This window comes from Magnolia sinica, chromosome 17, assembly GCF_029962835.1.
Source record: "Magnolia sinica isolate HGM2019 chromosome 17, MsV1, whole genome shotgun sequence".
Classification (NCBI taxonomy): domain Eukaryota; kingdom Viridiplantae; phylum Streptophyta; class Magnoliopsida; order Magnoliales; family Magnoliaceae; genus Magnolia; species Magnolia sinica.
In genome coordinates this window covers 5,728,384-5,743,576 of record NC_080589.1, presented here as the reverse complement: position 1 = coordinate 5,743,576, position 15,193 = coordinate 5,728,384, and positions in this window count along the sequence as shown.

The following is a 15,193-nucleotide window of genomic DNA, read 5'->3' as shown; positions in this document are numbered from 1 at the left end:
GAAGGTATGTGTGACCCTCGTGTAGGTGTCTTTTTGGACCCACACATACGTATGCACATGAATCGCTAGAAAATGCATGATGGACGGTGAGTTGGTTTGATACAGTGGACTGTACCAAAACCCGATAAAAACCACTCCTTAATGATTTTTCGTTAGGAATCCAATGAACGTGTCAGATTTCTCAGAGAACACCAATATGGGGCCCACCAAACACCTCAGCGCACTCCCTGCGTAAGCCTTACGCACGTTCGACGTCGATTGTTGATTTTGGCCGCTGTATGATCATGGTGATGATCGGTTGAACAATCTGGACCATCTAAATTCGTCTCATAGGGCAAATGACTACCTCTAAGGAGTTTGAACGGCTCAGATCTCAAAGTCAGCCACTCCACCGTCCCAAGAACCGAGCCAGGCGCAAGAAGTTACGTCTTTTTCTTGTTGTGCATGCAACTTGCTCCACAGCCGACCGACCTTCTCCAGCTACAAAACGAGAAAGAAGGGAATGTGAGGTATAAGATCTCCCTGATCTCTATAAGTGGATCCTCTGAATCCCTAGTTTCTTATATCTGATTTCTCTTAAGTTTTAGATTAGTATTTCACTCTTATTCATCAAATTACAACTTGAATTAGATTTCATCTCATTCTAGTTTTAGTTCTAGTTAGTTTCAGACAACGTACGGATATCAGTCCCTTGGGATTCGACCTCGGTCTCACCGAGTTTATTACTACATCACAACCCATAGTTAGGGTAACTGGGTAACATCGGTTTCTATACAACAAATGCACCTTTCATTATATACTGATTTTGCTGCCATTGACTCTTTTCTTTTGAATCCTGTAACTTTTAGAACGAAAAGTATTAGTTAGTGGCAATGACTTCTACGCCTTTACATGTGTTGACCCAAATGGAAAGAGGATGGCATGGATTGAATGGGGTCACCCAAACATCCATAAGGGAGATGCAAAGCTCAAGTGGGCCACATCACATGAAATGGTAGAGATGGAAACACAAATCGTTAATACCATCCTGTAGCATACCTTGATACTTATATTCCATCTAACATGTTCTAAGGAAATTTAACAAATAGGGTCCTGTTGCAAAACTTCTATGCTCTCGAGAAAGTTTCAACCATGCTATTCAACTTTTTTTTGTTTTCTTTCTTTTTAAACTGCTCTAAAATTTAGACAAGAATAAATGTGAATTGCCAGCACACTCTGCCTGTTGGATGTTCCAGAAGATGGTAGCTATATGGGCCTGCCATGATGTACTTGTGACATTCACACTGTCCATTAGTTTTGCTGGCTCATGACTTTTCCTATTGTGTGGCCCACTTGAATTTTGGATCTGTCTTATCGCTAGGCTCATGTCCAAAAGTTATCCCAGAGAAATTGATGGACAGAGTGGATTTTTATTGGACATTGCAGTGAGTCTTCAGGCTCTCTGTATGGTTTTGCCTAAGGAGTGGATTTTTCATGTTCTAAAGAATTTCAATTCCTACAGACCTACCTACGAGATCCTTGTATGTGGGGGTGCTGGGAACCCTAAGCTCTTTGAGGCCCACTGTGATGTATGAGTTATATCCCCTCCGTTTATCCATTCTTTTTTCCTATTTTAAGAATTGATTTAAAAAATTAGGCATGTCAAATCCCAAATGGGCTACATCAAAAGAAACAATGGTGATTGAGCAAACACCATAAAAAACTTCTTGGGGTCCACAAAAGTTTTGGATCAGGATGACATTGGTGTTTACTTTGATCTGCATAGGGATCAACTTACAAGTGGGTTGGATGGCATATAAACATTGCGTCGGCCCTTGGACAGTACAACATGGGAGTTTCTATCCTTTATATTTCTTGTGTTCGGGCTCAATTCAGTTTTTAATTTTCCTGATTTTTTACATCAGACTCTAACATGAGCTTGCATAATGAATGGAGTAGATATATCACAGACATCACATAGCCCCTGCGCGCAAAGCTTAAGGTTAAAGGGGATTTCTATTACAACCGCTCACTGGGAAGCCCATGTCCATTATTCCAAGGAGTGGGGCTAAGATTAGATGGTTTTGGACTTAAATTCCAATGACCAACTTAAAAGGTACCAATCCATTGGTGTCTAGAACAAATAGCAAACTCAATGACTAAAATTGGTAACTTTAAAGATTGGAGCACAAGTGGAACAAACTGTAGCACCAACACATTTGACAATAGGGAGTTTTGCATCATGTGGCTGACATGAGTTTTGCATTAGCGTGATTTTTGGGCTCCAAGGAAAACTTGGGGGAGTGCCTGCAACGGATGGGTTAGCACTTGGCTGTCATGTACGCATTATGGTGGGCCTCACAAATCTCGTTTGTAGGTTAAGCTTACCGGTCATGAGTCTCGTGACTTTGATGGACATGAGTTCAGGATGCTTACCTTCTTCCAGTGGACAAGAGAAATTTGCTTCCGCTCATTGTCTGACTCCTTTTCCACAACAGGGAATGCTATTGGTCGTTTCTGCAACATGTAAGGCTTTTGGTGGTAGCTTATTTATAGCCAAAAGGAAGAGCTGCAACATGCATTTGTTGTTAGGAGATATATAAAGTAATTTATAAGCATTGAACATTTTCTTTATATTACACCAGAAACTGGTGAAAGAAACAGGTCCTTAGCCACCAAATCCATATTAAAAGATGCATCGGCTGCACAACTTACCAGCCCATAGAGTTTGAACAAATCATTTTTATCCTGAAACTGTTTAAGTAAACTAAGAGATGTGCATATAACAACATGGAGAGAAGAAGGAAGAGAGAAATCAGGACTACAATGGCCTGAATTGCAAGGCATTTGGAAAGGATGGATTGCACTAGCTAAATAGTCACCATGTGTGGACAAATATGCATCAGATCCATCTGATACATCAGTTGGGCCATCACATTTTCATCAAGTGGGCCACACCATATAAAACAATGTCCAAACACTGATTAATAGAAAAACACAAGTGTGGTCCACTCACTCAGTTAATGTTGCTAAGTTTTCCAAAGATCCTCGTGAAGAGGAAAACCTATTGGACAGGTTGGATGTTGTATATACATGAAAGGTTGGAAGTCATTTGCTAGTTGGACTGTAACATATGCTAAGTACATATGCATGCATGCAAGAGCTCTTCAATATTAATGAGCATACATCCAGTAAACATATTCATAGAATAATCAATATTAGTCATTATGGGCTCGAAGTCTATATACTTATTTCACATGAACAAAACTGCTGACCATACACAAATGGGATGAACTCTCTTAATTGAATGTGAACAGTTTCCTGAGATTGTTTAAACCGTTGTGGTTTTCCCACAAGTCTCACTTCCTATCAAATGCCTAGAATCATTTGAAAGGTTTCATGACTGGGCTTGCATGAGAAGTAAATTTCCATTGAAGGGCTACTTCCTAATTTTAAATACATGGAAAAATTATTTCAATTTAGTCATTTCCTCTTTATAGAATTGAATTTTCACAATTCAGTATGGTTTTGCATCCTGCACACAGCTTTACATATAGCATGTAATGGTCAGTAGTGACTTTGAAATATAATATAGAATTTTCAGCAGAAATTTGAAAACATTTTGTAGATGGTTGTCAATTTCCAAACTTTGATTGATGAAACATGATGCGTTTTGAAGAAAACAATATATAATGTTTGGCTAAAAGAACAGTCTGGTGGGCCTCATGTGGATGGAGCATGCTGGGAAATCTCCAATGTTGGATGATTCTAACTCCTAATAGATCAATTGAATCCATGTTTTTCTCTTTTAGCATGAGCTGTTGATTGTAACCTTCCATTTAACTTACAGCAGTTAAACTACTATAACTTACAAACATATTAGCACTTTTATACAAATGTATAATTGAAAGAAATAACAAACCATAGTCCCAATAGATCATGACTTCATCCATACATCAGAACCCTACAATTCAACATGCTGATTTTTAGTGCCACATTAGACATGATATTTTGTGCTACATTAGACATGATATTTAGTGCAACCAAGATGTTAAGAAGTTATATAGAAAAAAATAGTTATGGTTGCGGCAAATACCAGGAAATTTCATGACTAATCAGTTTAATTTGGTGCAGATTTTCATGAAATTTGGTACGAAACACACTTTAAGCTAAAATTTAAAAAATAATAAAGAAAGAAAGAAAGAAAGAAAGAAAGAAAAAGAAAAAGATTAGGCCAGAAAAGCAGAGAAAGGAAGAGTATCATCCAAACGAAAGAACATTCTTCACTTCAAAAGTAAATAAACTATGTCCAACATCATGTCCAAAATCAAAAGTAAAAAAACCAAACATGCACATACTGACATATAACTTGCATACATTCAATACCCTCTATATGATGAAAATCGGGGGTCGTGCATACGCTCGACTCCCGAGTTCCCGGGGTCACTTATAATCGGTTTTCATTAATATGCGATTAATCCAGGTTTAAAGGCGCAGCATGGAATTACTTGAAACATGAAGCACGATCACAACTAGTCTGCTAAAATGAAAAATAAATCATGATATACATGTCTAAAAGAATATAAAAAGGGTCGCATCAGGCGTTACCTAACAAAATCACAAAAGGAGTATCATGTCCAAAAGAATAGGGCCGAGTCCACAACTCAGCCATCCAAATCCTGTCTACTAGGCCGACGGGAAACCATCCATCAGCTGAAAGTAAGAGAACTCGTTCTCCTCCTCGAGGCTCGCATCACCAGGTTCCATAAAATCTGCATCACCTGCATCTATGAATGGGTCTGGTTAGTGTTTTAAAACACCGTCCCAGAGTAGGAGTGAGTGATCAACTCAGTGGGTGCTATTAGCCATAAGTTGTAACAAGCATCAATTATAATAAGAATTTAATGAAAAGCAATCAATCATAAACATCTATTTAGTCTTGTTAATTCGCATGCATGCAGGATGATATGATGTATGCCCTCGCCACAACACTCCCTGGAGCGACTCCATCTAACGATCGCGTATGACAACACTCCCTCAGTACGACCTCGACTGTCGAGTCGCCAACCTAGCTAATATCATGCAATGATGTTATTAACCGGGTTCTTAGTTAAGTCCATTCATCCAGCAGATTTGGGAATCTGATACACCCCACGTATCAAATGCCCTGAACTAGTTGCGAGGCCAAAGCCCCCCAATGTGTGAGGCCGAGACCCCGCGATCCTTGACCCCGTCGGATTTCCCCCATCCCCGACTTTAAGCACATGGGGGTGCTGAATGTGGGATCGCTCGCGGTCACTACGGGGAGGCGCGTCACCCCAGCGTAGGCCGACAGCTCGGACATAGTGTCCCATTCCACCATGCCCGGCTCACGAGACTGTGGATCAATATTCCATCTGGTATCGATGGGCTACAAGGTGGTGGGATGTTCCAGTTTCCATACATATGTGAGCAAACAAGGTTAACAAACTAGGTGGGTCAGGTAGTGGACTAAACCACACGAGCCTAGGCAAGTATGTGGCGGAACGACATCGGGTACAAGCGACCCATATAGCCTAACTACTACCGCCCACATGTACTCGTCCAAACCCATGGGTTTAGCCTCAAGGTGGTCCTACCAATGGAACTACCTTCGCTCTCCTCATGTTCCTGACCAACCCAAGGGTAGAAATAGTGATCCATAGCATACTAACTACCAATGTAACATCAAGCATATTCAACACCATGTTCTCATGTTGCTCAACATACAATTCAAATTTCTCTAACAAGTAAACTATTAATATCATGAATAAGGTGTATGTGTGTGGTGTGGGTTGGTGAGGAAGTTAAGCACTTCCTACACCTCAAGGGATCAATTACACAAGAACAATGAATCAACACACTAAGAAGCAACACATATGAGAGAAAAGAAAATCAAACAAACATGAGCATGTAATCATCCATATACTAGATCATGAAAGACAAGATTTAACATCAAAGTGAAGTAAACATGCAATTCATACAATTCCAACAACATGTCATCCCCAGGTTCCTCTAGATTCTTCCATACAACATACCAAGCAAACAAAATCATTAAACTCCAACTATAATTGGTGCTAGGCCACCTAAGGATAATAGTCCGCACCTTAAGGGGAGATTTCCATTCTTTGAGATCTTAGGGTTTGGGGATCTGGGTAAAACCACCATTTCCTAAATCAAAATCAAGAAAGACAACATTAATGCCTAGAAATCTACAATAAGTTGCTCTATTGAAGGGAAATATACCATTCTTACCTCCACTTCTTGGCATGGGTGGGTTTGGTGGAGGTTTTCTTGGAGAATGGGTAGAGAGTTTGCAAGGTTGAGCTTCCTTAGGCCCCACCTCCTACCACATACTCTTTTCCTTTCTTCTTCCTCTCTCTTTCTCCTCCTTTCTCCTCTTTCTCTTCTCCCTTTTCTCTCTTCTCTCCTTTCTTTTCTAGGGCAAATTCGTATGGGGAGAGAGGTGCCCCAAATGAGGCCCTTTTATAATGCCAGATTTGGTGCAAATGGCCCCAAGTGCTAGGTTTTTACTATACTAGACCTATGAGAGGGTCTTTCTAAGCTCGAGGGCCTACTATGGGGTGTACAAGTCAATATACACCGTAGGATAGCTAGCCCTAATGATGATCTACGTATGGATATGATCGGCCCGCCATTTGGATGCGCCGATCGACAGATATGATAAGAAGTCTGTTCAACGGTCACCGATAGTCGATCAGGGCCACGACTATACGGATATGAGTAGGGAAATGTCCTTACTCCATGGTTAAAGTTTGGTCGCAAACCGACGGTCCGAAATCCTCAACTTTGCATAAGAGTGGACGACTCAATTCACTTAAGTTCCAACCCCTTCCTTTAGGGTATTTGTACTTCTCATGCACTCGTCCTTCAGCTCAAGTTGACCAGTTCTGGACCGTACCCGGGTCCGATTCCCGCGATGGACGTCAAGCCCAATGAGACGGACATTATTCTATAGTTTTGGAACTAGTGGTCCACCAACGAGCGGTCTAGAGCTTGTTTGGATAACTGGGGCAGTTCTGGTGGCCCTCTGACCATGAAACTTATAGGATAGGTGCTTCATGGCCCGATGAAGGGCCATGCAAAATTTGAGAATGATCAGATATGGGGTTTGGTCGCACGGGTCTGATTTGCGATCAACGGTCACCGTGCCACGATCGGGTCCTAGAGTTTGTGGACGGGCATAGAAAAATACATTAGACCCTCATCGTAAATTATGAAGAAATTCGATGGCTGAAATGTCTTACATTTCAGTTTTTATTTACACGTGCCAGCTTCCAATTTTGGCATTGGTGGGGCGCATCTGGCAAGTGCCAGATTCCACTTCTGGGTGTCCACTGGGTCCGTGGTCCGCGATGGTCCCCAAGCCCAGTGAGATCTATGCTCTCTTAATTTTTATAATTTTCTGACCTTCTCGTGCCGCGGTATAGCCTGCACGGGCTGTCGCTAAGTGTAAACGGTTATTTGGCTTGGAGGCCTGCACCAGGTTCTATCAAGGCTCGTCCGACCTATTCCATTGGGCTAATCTTGGTCTAATTTATTTGTGATACCTCACTACGAGTGGTTTAAGCGAACGGTCCTGTGGCAAATCCTACGTGGACGCTCCAGGACACTGTTCTGGTTGGGTGGGACGTTACACTACACCTAATGCTCAAGTGATCGGGCGGATTCGTTGGCTTCTTATGGTTGATTAATCAGATTTGTGCGGTTCTTTACTGGTACCACTCCTGAATACACTGACATTGAGTGCTAATGGTTATTAAGTAATATTTGGGTTAATTAAATAAAATCATAGTAAAAAATCAAGCTATACACAATTTAATTGATCCAAAACTTGCAGTAATTCCTCATAACCTCTATATGATGAATGCCTTTGTGGCATGTAACTAAATGAACCTTGTCCGTAATAGTAACCCCCTCCTCCACCTCCACCTTCATCGCCAGATTCATCCTTCGGTTCTCTTTTTACTGATTCAACTGCAGGAGAACTCTTGGGCAACTCTGAGCTGGATGTGTCCAAAAAACGGTCGTTCACCTCTGCTAAATCGGATGGTGGGGATCTCTTCCCACCGTCCTCATTCACAGATGCAAGAAATTTTTTCAGACGCTTTTTACGATCCGATTTGTACGAGATTTTCAACCGCCTATAAAATGCTGCAAGACTTTTAAGAAACTTCGATAGTTTACTTGTGCCTGCTTCAACATCATGTTGTCTTGGAGGTAAATGTTGTTGTCTGGTACTTCTTGATCTGTATGCCATTTGCATACTTTCTTCAATGGCCTCTTTATAATCTTGTTCTTTTTGCTCCCTTAAAATTCTCTCTTGTTATTCTTTTCTACTAATTGTGGTTATAGAAGGTCTAGAACTAGAGCTAGAGGCAGTTGCAGTTCCTCTGCTAAACCCTTCTTCATTTATAACAAGCCTACTTCTACATATTCTTTGGTTAGTTGTATTGGTTGTAGTTGCAGGGTGAGGGGTGTGGGAAGTCTTTGTATTAGAATCGAGAATCGCTCCAAATAAATCTCCGACCTCTTGAGAAGCTTTGCTACAAGGTGCGGCGTCTCCTCCCCAACAAGACAAATGTAATTTGAGTCGATTTGTTTTGTTGACAAACTATTTTCCACACAACTTACATTTCAACTTTATCTTTCCATCCTAGGAGTAAGTTTGGACTTCATAATCCCAAATATCCGCCGATGCATCATTTTCCGATGACATATCTGGTTAGCTTAGGACAACCCAATAAATAAATAAATAAATAAAGTTACGGATGAACGCAATTATCTAACAATATAATAAGAGGTTTAAACAACATTATCTAATTGAATAGTACTAATGAAAAAAGATTATATGTTAATCCACCCATAAAATATAACCATAAAACTTCAATGTAACTATTTTAATAAAATCACAAATAACATGATATAACAGAAATAGAATGCATTAAAATTATATTGCAGCTGCAGGTACTGTCTCAGCAATCTTATCACTCTCCTCTTCATCGAACTCCTCATTAATAGAGTTCTCTTTCCCCCACATCGGACGCAGCCAATCTTGAGTACAAATGAGCGCTTCAACCGATTCAGGTGTAAGGGAGCTTCTATACTTGCTTACGACCCTACTCCCCGTACTAAAAGCAGATTCTGAAGCGGTAGTTGAAATTGGAATTGATAATATGTCGCGTGCCATTAACGAGAGCACAGGGTACTGTAACTTACTAGATCTCGCCCTCCACCACTCCAAAATATCAAAATCATCGCCTTTGTTTAGAACTAGAAGATCCTCCTTGAGATAGTCTTCAAGTTTTGATCTAGCCATTCGTACTTGAGTCCCTTTCAGCTGTGTATAGTAAGACTTGAAATCATATGCCATGTCTTCTTGCGATTCATTAACGGCAGAACTAGAACCCACGTGAGGAGATTGTTCTTTTGAGGCACAAACATACAAATTGTACAATTCACTAATTGCATTAGAAATCTTTTTAACCTCAGCAACACCTATCAAACCCTACAACTTGTTACATATGAAGCCAACCATATATATCTTGTATCGGGGATCAAGAACGACCGCAATACCGATTACCAGACTACACTCAGACCAATACTTATCAAACTTTACCTGCATACCCATAGTTATAAAGTGTAAAAAGTCTTGTCCACTACTGCTTTTGCACAAGGCATCTTTTACCTTCCAAAGTTCATGGCAGAAATATATTTGCTGTTGGATATTTGAAACCCGAAAATTTCTTCGTGCAGTTGTAAAAAACAGAAAGAAACTTACGAACTGATTCAGCTCTTGATCAATCATCTTCAGAAGGCAGCCAAGTATACGCATTATCACGCTTTGCATAGTGAAGGGATGCGGGTCTCAAATCTATTACTGAATCCAACATTTTAAAAGTTGAATTCTAACGTGTCGTGACGTTCAACTTCATCGTTCTCTGAGTTGACAAATTCAACCGCTTCATGATCTTATTTCATGCATGTAATCGTGAAGGTGACCCCTGTATGTACTTCACACTCCCTTTTATATTCTCGATCGTTGGATCGATTGTTTTAAGGCCATCTTGTACAATCAAGTTTAGGATGTGAGCATAACACCTTACATGAAGTATCTTTCCACCGAAATACAGGTCAACGGTGGCCTTAAACTGGTTGCACAAATTAATTATCACGTTATCATTTGCAGAGGCATTGTCTAGAGTAATTGTGGAGATCTTCTTCTCAATTCTCCACTCCATAAGACATCTGTGTATGTAGTCTGAAATCATCAAACCACTATGAGGAGGCGTAAGATAACGAAAGTTTATTATTCTCTTGCAAAGCCTCCATTCAATATTAATGTAGTGAGCAGTTACGAACATATACCCCTTTCATTGATTGGATGTCATCCACAAATCTGATGTCAGGCTAATTTGGAAAATCATTTTCAACTCTCCTTTTAACTTGACCTTCTCGCTTTCATACATCTTCATACACACCCTCTTAATTGTTGTACGAGAGACCTTCTCGTATTTGGGGTTAAGGCATCTGGCTAGTCCAACAAAAGTAGGACTCTTTACCAACTGAAATGGTCTTTCATCTATAATAATTAACTTCGCTGTCCACTCATTCACCGACTCTCTGTCATACTTGTAGATAGACACTGACGAACCCTCTGCAGATTGCGAAAATGAAAGTGTTTGTTGCCTTGTCGTACCTCTCACTTTTTTATGACACCTTGAAATATGTTTCTTTAACGTTGTGGTCGAACCATCTGCTTGCTTAGTGTAATAACTCTTACAGTGCTTGCATTATATATTCACTTAGCCGTTCTTCAGGGTTACTTCTTCAAAATCTTCCCACACTGCAAACCTCTTCTTCGATTTTCCTGCAAATGTGACTATGTGGTACTAGTATTAACGACGTCGACGGGCACCTCTTCATGCTCAAGACCTAATCCTTCATCTTCAAGGATCATAGGTGATGTAATTGACCGACCACTAGGGGCCAGGGATAGGGTATTGGAAAGGCCCTCACTTTTCATATGATAGTTGAAATATACTAAATCATATTAGCATTAGCAATCTAATGCTAACAGAGTTATACTAAATCCTAAATTAGTTACCCATTCAAGGTTGGATAGATTGTAATACTTTCATATTTTCATTTAAACGTCTATGCCGAAAATCCGGCAGCATCTCCCCGTGCCTCTCCAGATAAGTTGATTTTACGTTACATTTCGATACCAAATATCTAAAACAATATAAAGATATTTGGCGTTAGATACGAAACAGAAGAAATATATCCAGAGAGAAACAAGGAGATGTACTGCGGATCAGGTATGGACATTTAAACAGATTATATGAAAGCATATTATCCATCTAACCTTGAACTGTTCAAAAATGGGACAAATTGAGCGATTTCTATGTCATCAAAAACACACTATATCTATGTATGGCCACATAGAAATCCTCAAACAGATAACTAATTATCTAACTTACAAGTAACATTTAAATCTTAAATTAGTTACCCATTCAAGGTTGGATAGATTGTAATACTTTCATATTCTTATTTAAACGTCCACGCCGAAAATCGAGCAGCATCTCCCCGTGTTTCTCCAGATAAGTTGATCTTACGTTACATTCCGACGCCAAATATCTAAAGTAATGTAAAGATATTTGACATTAGATACGAAATGGAAGAAATATATCAAGAGAGGAACGAGGAGATGGCATGAACATTTAAACAGATTATATGAAAGCATACTATCCATCTAACCTTGAACTGTCCAAAAATGAGACAATTTGAGCGATTTCTATGCCACAAAAAACACACAGTATCTATGCATAGCCACATAGAAATCCTCAACACGGGTAACTAATTATCTAACTTACAAGTAACATTTAAATCCTAAATTAGTTATCCATTCAAGGTTGGATAGATTGCAATACTTTCATATTTTTATTTAAACGTCCACGCCGAAAATCGGACAGCATCTCCCAGTGCCTCTTTAGATAAGTTGATCTTACGTTACATTCCGACGCCAAATATCTAAAGCAATGTAAAGATATTTGACATTAGATACGAAACGGAAGAAATATATCAAGAGAGGAACGAGGAGATGGACCGCGGATCAGGCATGAACATTTAAACAGATTATATGAAAGCATACTATCCATCTAACCTTGAACTGTCCAAAAATGGGACAATTTGGGCGATTTCTATACCACCAAAAACACACCGTATCTATGCATGGCCACATAGAAATCCTCAAATGGGTAACTAATTATCTAACTTACAAGTAACATTCACAACTCACAAGTCACAACTATAAACTAACAAGTCACAATAATAATTTAAGAAAAAAAATAAAGTAATGATTTAATAGACAGTTGCATGTTCATGTTCACATAAAACTATAAATAGACAGTTGCATGTTCATGTACATACTGCTATTTCAAAGTACAGATTCAGTTCATCTATGTAGTAGTAAAAGATTTAGTGGTTGGCTTCTTGTTGAAGTATCCCTTGATTCTGACATCTACCATCTTAAATAGTTCAAGACTCTTTTTTCCCATTTGATGTTAATCGCTAACCATTTCATTTTTTAACCATTGGTTAAGGGGCAACATTTACAAGGCTAGGATCACCCACTCAGCATGATTTCAAGTGTGGACAGGACCTAACCACCGGATGGTCTAGATTCACTGGCCCACCAATGATGTGTAAGGCATAGGGCCAGAAATGCCTATTGCTAGTGCAGATGCCTGGAGGCGATATATTGGTGGGCCAACATACGTTCTTATTTAAGCCGTGAAGCTGGGACATAAAAATCAACAACATACGATCATCTAGCAAAGTTGATGGTTAGGATGGTCTGAACAAGGAAATTTCTGGTTAGTGGATGCATTGTTCAGATCATCACGCATATGCCATGTGTACATTACACAATATCCAAGGCACTAGATCTATTCCCATATGAGGCCCTCACATCTCTAGATTTACTTGCCTAAAACAACTATAACAAAATATTTTAGATGTAGTTAATTTTCATATTTTTCCAATTTTGTACTTACTTTTTGGTGGTTTGCTAATTCCACACGTTCCAACGTGAAAAACGTATGACTGAGAAATCAGATCTTTCTATAAAGTGGGTCACACCGTCTAATCTTTTGGCTAAAAATCACGCCATTAAAGACTTCAATCATAACATCATGGGGTATGATTGCATACGTTCTTGATCTGTGTAGGGTCCACCTGTGATGTGCATTTGAAATACAAACTGTGCACATGATGCTTCGTACATTCTAAACATCATACATGTGCAAGATTTGGACCACCTGTCAGGTGGTCCCACCATGACGATGACCTGGCACGAAAACAAGGCTGGCCCACACATCAGGCGGCTCCCAACTCAAACATGCACAAGAAAAATATACATTTGTGGAAAGAAAAATATGACCAATGGCCTATATGGGCCATGGCTATATCAGATGTGCACATCCAGCCCACCTGATGAGCAGACCAACTTAAAGTTTTGGGGCCGGCCATGCTCATGGTAAGACCAACCTGATCATCATCACTGACATGCATTTGTACATTGAATACGCTGTTCATCATATCTCAAAGACAGCACAAATATCTACAAAGCTAAGATGGCATAATTCCTCATCCAATCCAGTTGAAATTTCTAACAAAATACAGAAACCAAAAGAATCCCCAACTTAAATGTAAACCCTTTCTATCAGAAAAATAAATTAAAATAACCAATCCAAAGCCTCATCCTTCCAATACCACCAACAACCCCCACAAAAATGAACATGTGGAAAAAAAATCCCAAAAAACCCAAAACCCAAAAAATCAACTCGAAATTCTAAAACAAAATATGCAAAAAAAAATAAAAAAAAAATGGCATGCAAATCAATAAACTAGCCAATAAATAAATAAATAAAAAATCACAGATTTTGCATATATCCCACATCAAATGGATGAAAACGACCCATCCAAAAAAAAGGGAGAAAGGACCCCGACCCTTACCCGGACGTCGGACAGGCAGCAGCGAAGAGGAGAGGAAGAAGAAGAGGATAGGTGGCCTGGAGTGGTTCCGATCGAGCGACGAGCGTCGAGCACGTTCTCGTTCGGGCGGGAGAAATTTGTGGAAAAAATTGAGCTAGGGTAAAAACGAGGGAGAGATTTGGGGAAAAAATGAGCTAGGGTAAAACGTTTGAGTGAAAAAATAAGGTATTTATAGTATACCCGACGTCGCTATCAGGTCTATTCGGGCCGGTTCGGACCCATTCAGTCCGGGTATTCGAACCGGATCTGTTCGGATACAATACTATCCGGACCCGATTCGAAATTCAATCAGATCTGGACGATCAGAATCGATCAGGCCTGATCAGACCGTCGATTTTGTTCGGAAAGGTATCGAGTCAGGTCTGGATCCACCGGATCGGGCCCAAGTTGCCCACCTCTAGGTGTGAGTGTTGGTGCAGCTCTACCCTCTCATCCCCTTTATAGCTTTCTCACTGTAACAAGAGATGTCGTCAGAGCTTTTTCAGTAATGATTGGAGGTAAGTCTTGAATCCTGCTTATTATTTAAGGCTTCAATATGTGTTTGTCCCTAATTCACTGCCAAGTTGAATTGATCAAGGTTGGCCTATGAAGCGGGATCTTCGGATAAAATCCCACCCCGTGCCAAGAGAAGAAAGATCATGCGAGCCGAGATTACCTTGGTGATATCTTTAGAGGCAGATCCCCATTCAAATACAGGCTCCTCAACATATATGACGTGTCCTACTAGGATACGAGGATCGGATGTATTTCATCAAGATACGCTATCTCATAAGCTACCCATGCATCATATAAATACACCCATTACTATTGAAGATGGTAAGGACAAAAAACCTCGGCTAAAGTTTAGTTTTCATTATAAGTTAGCTTCAGAAAGTCCCCAATCATAACCGGCGCCCCAATTGTCTTTCATATACTCTTGGTACCGGTATTCACACGCCACAATCATGATCCTACCTATTCAGTTTAGAGCAACAACATAAAGAGTTACCAAATTAAAAAGCGATTGATAATCTACTGTTATGTTTCATACACACAAGAAATACTCTCATAAGCGAAACATCAAAAATAAAATCTAAACCATTAAGGCATGTTGATCAAGGACTAGGACAGCGGTCGA